Here is a 10,000-nt window from a genome sequence, read left to right on the forward strand (position 1 = left end):
CGCCCCGGTCGGATGTGGAACGGCCCAAAGCCGGTCCGCCGATCGGCTCGGGGCGCGGACCGACGCGGATTGGGAGGGCGGCAGAACCCCGGCTTGCCGGGAGCGTCGTCCTCTCGATTGTGGTAGGCAGCGCGCGCCGTTACGGCGTGCTTCGGCACCTGCTGTTAGGTTATGATACATATGACATTTACATAGATCATGCGGAAACAACCATTAACCCAGGAAACATATTATTTACACATAATCATATAGCATAATTAGATGCATACTCTTTGTTGCGTGCCTTCCCTAGATGCGCCCGAACCGAACAAGAACAAGTCTTTTAGGACTCCAAATGTCGTCCCTCCGTAGATAGTCCACAGCACGTCCGGATCCGCCTTAAGATTGACCAACTAGAACCGCCCTTAAGGTACTAGAAAATTCGGCACTTTTATGAGCAAGATGTGTTTTAATTTTCTCTCAAAAAACTCACTTTTGAATACTTTGAAACTTGTGTATAAATTATGACCCCTAGGCCTTTATTTATAGAGTTATGGAAAAGGAATCGTAATCCTAGTAGGATGCGAATTAATTGGAATTAGAATCCTACATGAATTCTATTTAATTAATTTATCCAATTTAGGAATAGACATTTAATCATACACTGACTCTTGCAGATTCAGGAATCACGCATGAGCACAAACTCACACACACACGGCAGCCACAAGGACTGCCCATGCGTGCGAGCTGCAGCCCACGCAGCAAGGCCCACGCATCCGTGGCCTTGGCGCGCGCTGGGCTTGCGTGCGTGCTTGCTGGGCGATGGCCTGGCTTCGTGCTGGGCCTTCGTCCGGCAGGCCTCGTCCGATGCTAATTCGTACGATACGCTTCCGATTAAATATCCAGTTCCGGAATCTATTTCCGATACGAACAATATTTAATATTTCCGATTCCGGAATTAATTTCCGTTTCGAACAAATATTTAATATTTCCGTTTCCGGAATTATTTTCCGATTCCGGCAATATTTCCGATTCTGACAATATTTCCGTTTCCGGCAATATTTCCGATTCTGGTAATATTTCCATTTCCAATAATATTTTCCGATACGTACCATGTTTCCGTTTCCGGCAACATCTACGACTTGGATAATATTCATATTTCCGATACGATCCATATTTCCGTTTCCGGCAATATCATCGTTTCCGGAGTATTCATTTCTTGCCTGTGACGATCTTAGCTCCCACTGAAACCAAGATCCGTCGGTTCCGAATATTCATAGATGGAGTATTTAATGCCATTAAATACTTGATCCGTTTACGTACTATTTGTGTGACCCTACGGGTTCAGTCAAGAGTAAGCTGTGGATTAATATCATTAATTCCACTTGAACTGAAGCGGCCTCTAGCTAGGCATTCAGCTCACTTGATCTCACTGAATTATTAACTTGTTAATTAATACTGAACCGCATTTATTAGACTTAACATAGAATGCATACTTGGACCAAGGGCATTATTTCCTTCAGTCTCCCACTTGTCCTTAGGGACAAGTGTGCATTTCCTAATTCCTTTGTCGCTCGATGCTTGCTCTTGAACATAAGGTAAGAGTTGTCATCCTTATTATGTCCAGAGGTGTTTCTCGGTTTCAGAGTTCAACTGATCAAATAAACAGATAATCATAGCCTATGATTCATCCGAGCACGGCCATGCATTTCACAGTTTCTAGCTCTCCGAGTGGCCTTGTACAACTTTTAAGCATCTCATCCCGATTTATGGGAGGACAATCCCAATCTTGCGATCTTGAGATTAGACTTCGTTTGATAGGTGATTACCTGAGCGTTGCCTTTATAGCCTCCTTTTACGGTGCGACGGTTGGTCAACGTCAAAGCAACCAGTTCTCAAACAAGTAATCTCAAATCACTCAGGTATTGAGGATTTAGTGTCTAATAATTTAATGAAATTTACTTATGACAGACTTTCATCTCTTACAGTAAAGTTTCATAGGTCTTGTCCGATACTAGTCTTCCCAAAGTAAGTATCTATGCAAATGATTATGACATTGCCATGTCCACATAGTTCAAGAAACAGAACTACTAGTCATCTTGCATTCTAATCGTCTAACGTTTTCTATGCGTCCAATTTTATAGAAAACTCCGATTAGGGACCATTTTTCAACCTTTGACATTCAAGTTCACTTGATAGACATTTCTTAGTCACAGGACTGGTCCTGACAGTCTATCTTGAATATATTGTCAAATTGAAGGGACTCATCATTTAATACTAAACCAAGATTAAATGGAATATGAAAATACATTTCATATATGATAAATGTTCAACCCCAATGTTTTACAACCATGGGCCTCAAACCCATCTTCTAAAACAATTCATGGAATTCAAAGCTATGCTTGATTTCCAGTGCTACAACGTGAGTGTTGCTTCTCACTTGTTGCATCGGTTTAGTTATCATGCTTTGCCAATCTTAATATCCTTTTCATCGAATGTTCTTCGAGATATGATGATAAGATCTTTTCGAGTTTGTTTATTATGTGATCTAGTCTTTCTTACTACATTAGTGGTTCTACACATTTTGCAATGAAGAACCATTAAGTTAGCAGACGTTTTTCTTGCTTCAAGAGTGGTTCCACGCATTTTTCAATGAAGAACCATCAAGCCAGCAGATAGGTGATCTACCCAAGTTCAGTGAAGAACTTTAAACAACCCTGTTTTATTGCTTCTTAGGCAATAATTACTTTTACTTCAACTGTATAGGTTGCTAGTGATGCTTTGTTTGGATTTACCTATCCAAGCAGTTCATAGATATGTGGAAGACTCTCCAACTATATCTTAGAACATAGAAATTAATATTTTAATTTCCCACGCAACAACTCATGGTCTCCAACCCATGTTGCCATTTCAAAACACGATGCTCTATAGCTCGTCCTTGTCAATGGTTAACTCCAAAGGGGTCTTGCTTGATCCTTTGCCAGTGTTTATGCGTGTAGCATCAATATTTAGCATATCTTTATTTCCTTGAATCAAGAACTATTCCTATGTACCTTTTCAAGTACCATAAGTATTCTTGATCTCAATCTAGTTGATCTTCACTTAGATCAATAGAGATTGGTATATGTTCGTCATGGCTAAAGTCATACGATACGTTTTTGGCGATCCTCATATTATATGATAAATTCTTTTGCAGAATAATTCCCAATTGAATTCTATTCATGTAACTTTAGCTTATTCAATTTCAGCAGATACTGAATCCAGCTAAATTCTTTGACATATAATATAGGTTAAGAATCTCATTTAGACTCTTTGATGTTTAACTTAGTAAATGCTTATACATAGTTCAAACATCCTTTACTTAGATTTATTCACATGGGTCGAATATCTCCAATGGAGACTTTCGTGTTTGATTTAGTAAATGCCATTACTTAATCCAAAACAATATCATAAGATCTTTGTAAATAGATCTTAATACCCAGTATGTACTAAGTTTCGCCATGGTCCATCATTGATGAATAATTTCAAATCTAAGTCATTAGCATTTGAATGTTATTTCACAATAGAGAGATATGTGTGTAATACACATAGGACCAATTAAGTTTTATGTACTCCCACTAAACTTCTTATATATCTATAAGAATCATGTACATTTTATGAAACTAAAATACTTATTAGCTTCACTAAAATACATTTCTAATTCCCAATTGCTTGCTTAAATCTGTACTTAGATTTCATAAGCTAGCTTTCCTTTTCAAGCATTTATTTGGATCCACAAATCCTATGACATACCATGTACATAGTTTATTCCAACATTTGATTGAGGAATACGTTTTGTCATCCAATTGCCATATGTACCAATATGCAATCATTGCTTGAATTATAGACTTAAGCATTACGATTTTGCATGAGGTTTCAACACAATCCATGCCATGAATTTGCTTGTAACCTTTAGCAACTAATCTAGCTTTGTGTGTGAACACAATTCCATGTTTGATGGTTTTTATCCTTAAAACAAACTTGCAACCAATAGGTGTGAAACTATTCTTGCAAATCAACAAAATTTCAATTTTGTCATCAAAACATTGAGTATGTTTTATGGCCTCTAACCATTTAAAAACATTTGAGTCTATATATGGCCTCTAACCATTTTAGGGAATCTAGGTTTCGTCATAGCTTTCTTACAAGTCACAAACTCATTAATCTACATGATAATAGTTTGACTGCAAGTTGTAGGTTTCTTCACTATCGAATAGAAGAATCTCATAGTTTCATTGACCAGAACTCTATGTTTCCTTACTATCTAATAGAAGAATCTCATAGTTTCAGTGACTTGAACTCTATGCCTACTTGGGTATAGAACATCAAACAATAGAATATCAATAGGCACTTTGAAAGTCCTTTGAATATTCTGTTCTCCTTGAAGCACTTGTAAAGTCTTCTAAGAGATGTCTATTCTTTAAAAGCCACTTCTAAAGTCCTTTCAGAATAAGTTCGGATTTTCTGAAGCACTTCGAAAAGCCTCCGGAATGTCCGTTTATGTTTGTTGTTCGCCTCGAAAACTTTCGAGGTCTATTTTCTCCCACTTGTCATTTTGGAAACGAATCTCCAAAAGGACATTATTTCGAGCAAACAAACATTATGTTCTCAAAAATTCGTGGTAGAAACAATACCCTTGTGTTTCATTTGAATAAATCACAATGAAACATATATCTATACTTGGGCCTTAGTTTGTTGAATAACAAACACTAAGCTCCCACTGAGTTTAGCAACTCTCTAGATATATATTATCGAAAAGATATTCTGAAATTTCTTTTCAATAGCTTTGACGAATTTGGTTTAGTTTGGTGGTAGTTGAGCATTTTGTTTTAGAAATTATAGGAAAAGTCTTTATGATTCATCATTGATCGAATCAAGTACTAATCGACTTCGATCATTCCAACTTAGATATGCCATATCTTATGGACCTAGATTGTGAAATTACAACACACAATCATTGATGATCATATTTGGTCTCAAGTAATCATCAACATGATCTAACCTAGATCTTTATGATTTCTTGCCAAGTGGATTTTATACTTCTGAATCTTTGAACTAGCCAAACAGATTCAACTTATATCACATTTGAGTAAATAAACCTATATTCACTCAAATCCATGTGAAATAATAAAGTCATAAAACCTTTCTTTAGCTTTGAACTCTATCGTCTAGGCGTTCTAACAATAGTTCATATTCTTTGTTACTTTCAACAAGTAAGACTAGCTTGTCTTAAGTTGATCTAGAAATCAACCAACTTTCAAAAGTCCATCAAAATAGAGCTTTTGAATGTTAACTTGTTGATATGGTCTAAGCAACAATGCCAAAGATTTAATGGAACTCAAATCAAGGGTTTGATTTGAACCTAGTAAAGTTCTTTAAAGAGTTGTTTGTTTTAATCAAGCATATTGACTCAACCAGTAATTGACCATTTCATTCAAATAAACAAACAACAAGCATTGTTTTTGTTCTTCTGAATGTGAGTCTTTCTGTGTTTGAAGCAGAAATTTAGGTATGCTGATTATGGAACAAAATAGCCATTAAGTTCCAGCCTTTGAAAGGACTTAAAACAAACTAGATGACCCTACAACTAATGTAGCATTGCCATGCTTCATTTCCCACTTGTAGGTCATTAGTGTATCCTAGCTTCCATTATTTGAGTTATTACCGAAGTAAGAACCTCAAGCGGTATATGATACCAAGGAAGTTTGATTGCTAGGTCACTTCTCTTTAAACATAAATTTATAGGTAGAAACGGAATCGTAAATTCCTTTCATTTGTTCCTCGTTTTCCTATTTCTTGTACCCTTTCTTATAGTCTTAAGAATTGAATTCTTTAGTGTTGACTTTTATACTTTGTTAGACATGTCCAATGTCACCAACAAGGTTCTTTACCATTTATGTTGAATATTCTGTTTCAACTAGATGATCTTACCAGAAGCTTCTAAAGTTCTCTAAGTATCGATCTATTCGAATGTCTAGTGACTAGACTCATTCGAGAATTAAATGGACAAAGATATTAGGTTGTTAACCATTGGTAAGGCTGAGCGGTTAAACTCAATGCTTTATGATCTCAAAACTACATTGTATTTTGAATTCACAAGCACCAATTGGTTTGCCATTCGATTTTGATATTCGAAAACAACCATAAAAGTCGCTATAAGAAACGTACATTTTAAATTGCTCACTTTCTCTCTTTTCCGTGAATCGTTCTTGGATTCACTACCAATCGAGGAAATTTACTGTTACCTTTCTAAAAGGATTTATTGCAGTGCAAGATATTTAATTATAAACAATAATTAAAACATACATTGAAGCATGCAAAGTCTAAACATTTATCATGAATAATAACTTGAAATTAAAGCAACCATGCAATTCAAACAAGTTATTAGCATTTTATTCGAATTTATTGTTCCGGCAGGTGTGAATAAAATGATTCCAAGACCCTAAAACCATTGAAGAATTAAGCACAGTTTGTCGACTCAATTCTAAAACATTTTAGGTAAGCAAAAGCCTTTTGCTAATAGTCTAGAAACTATTCTTGGTTGATAGGTACGTCTAAGAACTTATTAGGTAAACCTATCGAATTTGCCACGACATAAAAGGACTCCTTACTTATATCGTTGAGTTTCACCAAAACTAACATGTACTCACAATTATTTGTGTACCTTGCCCCTTTAGGACCAATAAGTAACACCTCGCTGAGCGAAAACTATTACTAGATTGATGTAAAGGATATCCAAGCAAGTGTATATTTTGGCATGGCACCTTTTAACTCAATTTTTAAGTTTGGAACTTAAGGCTCTTACTATGTTGGTTAGATTTTAAGTGAACTAAAATCCTTAATCATGCAACATAATCAAGCTTTTGATCTCATGCATTTTAAGACATATTTAAAACAATAAATAACTTAAAACATGCATAAGATATTTGTGATCTAGTATGGCCCGACTTCATCTTGAAGCTTTGACTTCAAAGTCCGTCTTGAAAATCTCCGTGGGAGGCACCATTTTCTTCAAATAGGATAAGCTATAACTAATTACAACTATTTGATGGTTCGCAGACCATATTTGAATTGAAAAATAACTTTGGTACTTTAGACCAATTACATTCAAATTAATGGTACGCAGACCATATTTTCTATCCTATTTGGGCCATACTAGTCACTTCATAACCTGCAAAACAGTACATATACAATATATACCATTCACCCATTCATTATCATGAATGGCCCACATAGCTGGTTAGTAAAACACATTATGCATCACGTAAACATTTGCAGCAATTAATCAAGGGCACCAATAATCTACCAATTATTCAGTCCTTATTAATTCTAATCGAGTTGTTTTAACCTTAAGGATTTGTAGACCTAATCAAGAGTTTATGACTAAAAGCGCTCCCACTTAAACCAATAAATTCATATGCTTTACTAATTTTAAACATAAAATTGTATTTCTAGTCTAACCGGAAACATACAAATTTAATTAAAATTTAAAGCTCATATAAATTTATAATTGAATCCAAAAATTTAATTTAATTTCAGTCGCATTTAAATTAATTCATGATTTTAATTTTAGTAAAATAATTAGAATAAATTCCATTTATTATAATTATAATATTCAAAATTAAAATCCAAGAAATTAATTCAAATTATTAATTTTAAAATTAATTAAAATTACGTGAACTGAAATTTTCAAATTAAACATTCAAAACGATCTAATCGTAACGCAAACACCCTACGCGTTGCACGCCCATGGGCCGTACGCACACAGCCATTGCTGGCCATGTGCGCGCAGCCCATGCGCTCGTCGCATAGCTGCTGCTTCCCTATCGCAAGCCTCCGCACAGCGCCCCATCGCACGCGAGCTATCGCTCGCAGTGCGCGCGCGCGAGATCGCTCGCTGGGCGCGCTGGCTCGCTCGCTGTGCGCGCGAGCCATCGCTCGCTGGGGCGCGACATCGCTCGCTGGGCGAGCGACATCGCGCGCTGCGCGCGCGAGCCATCGCTCGCTGGCGCGAGCCATCGCTCGCTGGTGCGCGACATCGCTCGCTGGGCGAGCGACATCGCGCGCTGCGCGCGCGAGCAGTGCTGGGCGCAGCGCTCGTGGCACGCGAGCTTACGCTCGCTGCGCGCGAGGCTGCGCGCACTTGTGCGAGGCAGCGCGCGTTGTGGCGCAGCTCGCTTGCTGCCCACACGCGACTGCCTTGGCTCGCCCTTCGCCCATGCCCATTCGTTCATTGCTCGTGGCACACGACACAAGGCAGGGCTGCTGCCTTGTGCTCGTGCACTACGCCCTTGCTCATTGCATTCGTGCCGCACGGGCGACGAGCTCCCTTGCTCGTCGTCGCATGCCCGCATTATACAACACCCCTTAAGGGTAACACGAAGCGTCCATTGCTTCGTGCGTGCAAGTTATTTGAACGAATCGCATAAAAATTTAAAATTTATATTTAAAATTAATGACAAATTAATAAATATTATTAATTTCATAATTTTAGGGCGAAAAATCGAAAATTTATTATCCAATTGATTTCCGATTGATATGGATTCAAGTCTAGGTCATAAAAATTTAAAATTTATCGTAAATTTACAATTTTTATGGTGGTTTTTAATCATAGGTTTCTAATTAAATTACAATTAATTATGAAAATCAAATTAATTCTAAATTATTCTAATTTTCAACAAATTAATCATAATTACAAATTAGATTGCATAATTAACAAGACTAGGCATTCAAACTTGTTAAACATATGCAGTAGGTCAATCAAAAATTCAAGATTTATCAACAGGAATCGCAAATATTTAATTTAACATCTTAAATTTACGAAATTTTGCATTCGAAAAACTAAAACCTTCGAAAAGTCATAGTTAGGCTTCGAATTTGAGAATTCTGGGTTCGGCAGAAAAATACTATTTTTGTCAAAATTTTAGAATGCCTTTTACATGCGGAATTGACACAAAAATCACTCAATTCGGATGAGTAATGAAGAAACTGCCGAAAAACTGCGTACATATAATTAAATAAACGCAATTTGCAATTAATTAACAATTACGAAAATTAATCACCCCTTTTAATTCTTGCAAATTTGTAATATTTAACCATGTTCATGCAATTTAGATTATGAAAATAATAAGGGGCTCGTGATACCACTGTTAGGTTATGATACATATGACATTTACATAGATCATGCGGAAACAACCATTAACCCAGGAAACATATTATTTACACATAATCATATAGCATAATTAGATGCATACTCTTTGTTGCGTGCCTTCCCTAGCTGCGCCCGAACCGAACAAGAACAAGTCTTTTAGGACTCCAAATGTCGTCCCTCCGTAGATAGTCCACAGCACGTCCGGATCCGCCTTAAGATTGACCAACTAGAATCGCCCTTAAGGTACTAGAAAATTCGGCACTTTTATGAGCAAGATGTGTTTTAATTTTCTCTCAAAAAACTCACTTTTGAATACTTTGAAACTTGTGTATAAATTATGACCCCTAGGCCTTTATTTATAGAGTTATGGAAAAGGAATCGTAATCCTAGTAGGATGCGAATTAATTGGAATTAGAATCCTACATGAATTCTATTTAATTAATTTATCCAATTTAGGAATAGACATTTAATCATACACTGACTCTTGCAGATTCAGGAATCACGCATGAGCACAAACTCACACACACACGGCAGCCACAAGGACTGCCCATGCGTGCGAGCTGCAGCCCACGCAGCAAGGCCCACGCATCCGTGGCCTTGGCGCGCGCTGGGCTTGCGTGCGTGCTTGCTGGGCGATGGCCTGGCTTCGTGCTGGGCCTTCGTCCGGCAGGCCTCGTCCGATGCTAATTCGTACGATACGCTTCCGATTAAATATCCAGTTCCGGAATCTATTTCCGATACGAACAATATTTAATATTTCCGATTCCGGAATTAATTTCCGTTTCGAACAAATATTTAATATTTCCGTTTCCGGAATTATTTTCCGATTCC

Source organism: Spinacia oleracea, unplaced genomic scaffold (assembly GCF_020520425.1).
Source record: "Spinacia oleracea cultivar Varoflay unplaced genomic scaffold, BTI_SOV_V1 SOVchr0_013, whole genome shotgun sequence".
Lineage (NCBI taxonomy): Eukaryota > Viridiplantae > Streptophyta > Magnoliopsida > Caryophyllales > Amaranthaceae > Spinacia > Spinacia oleracea.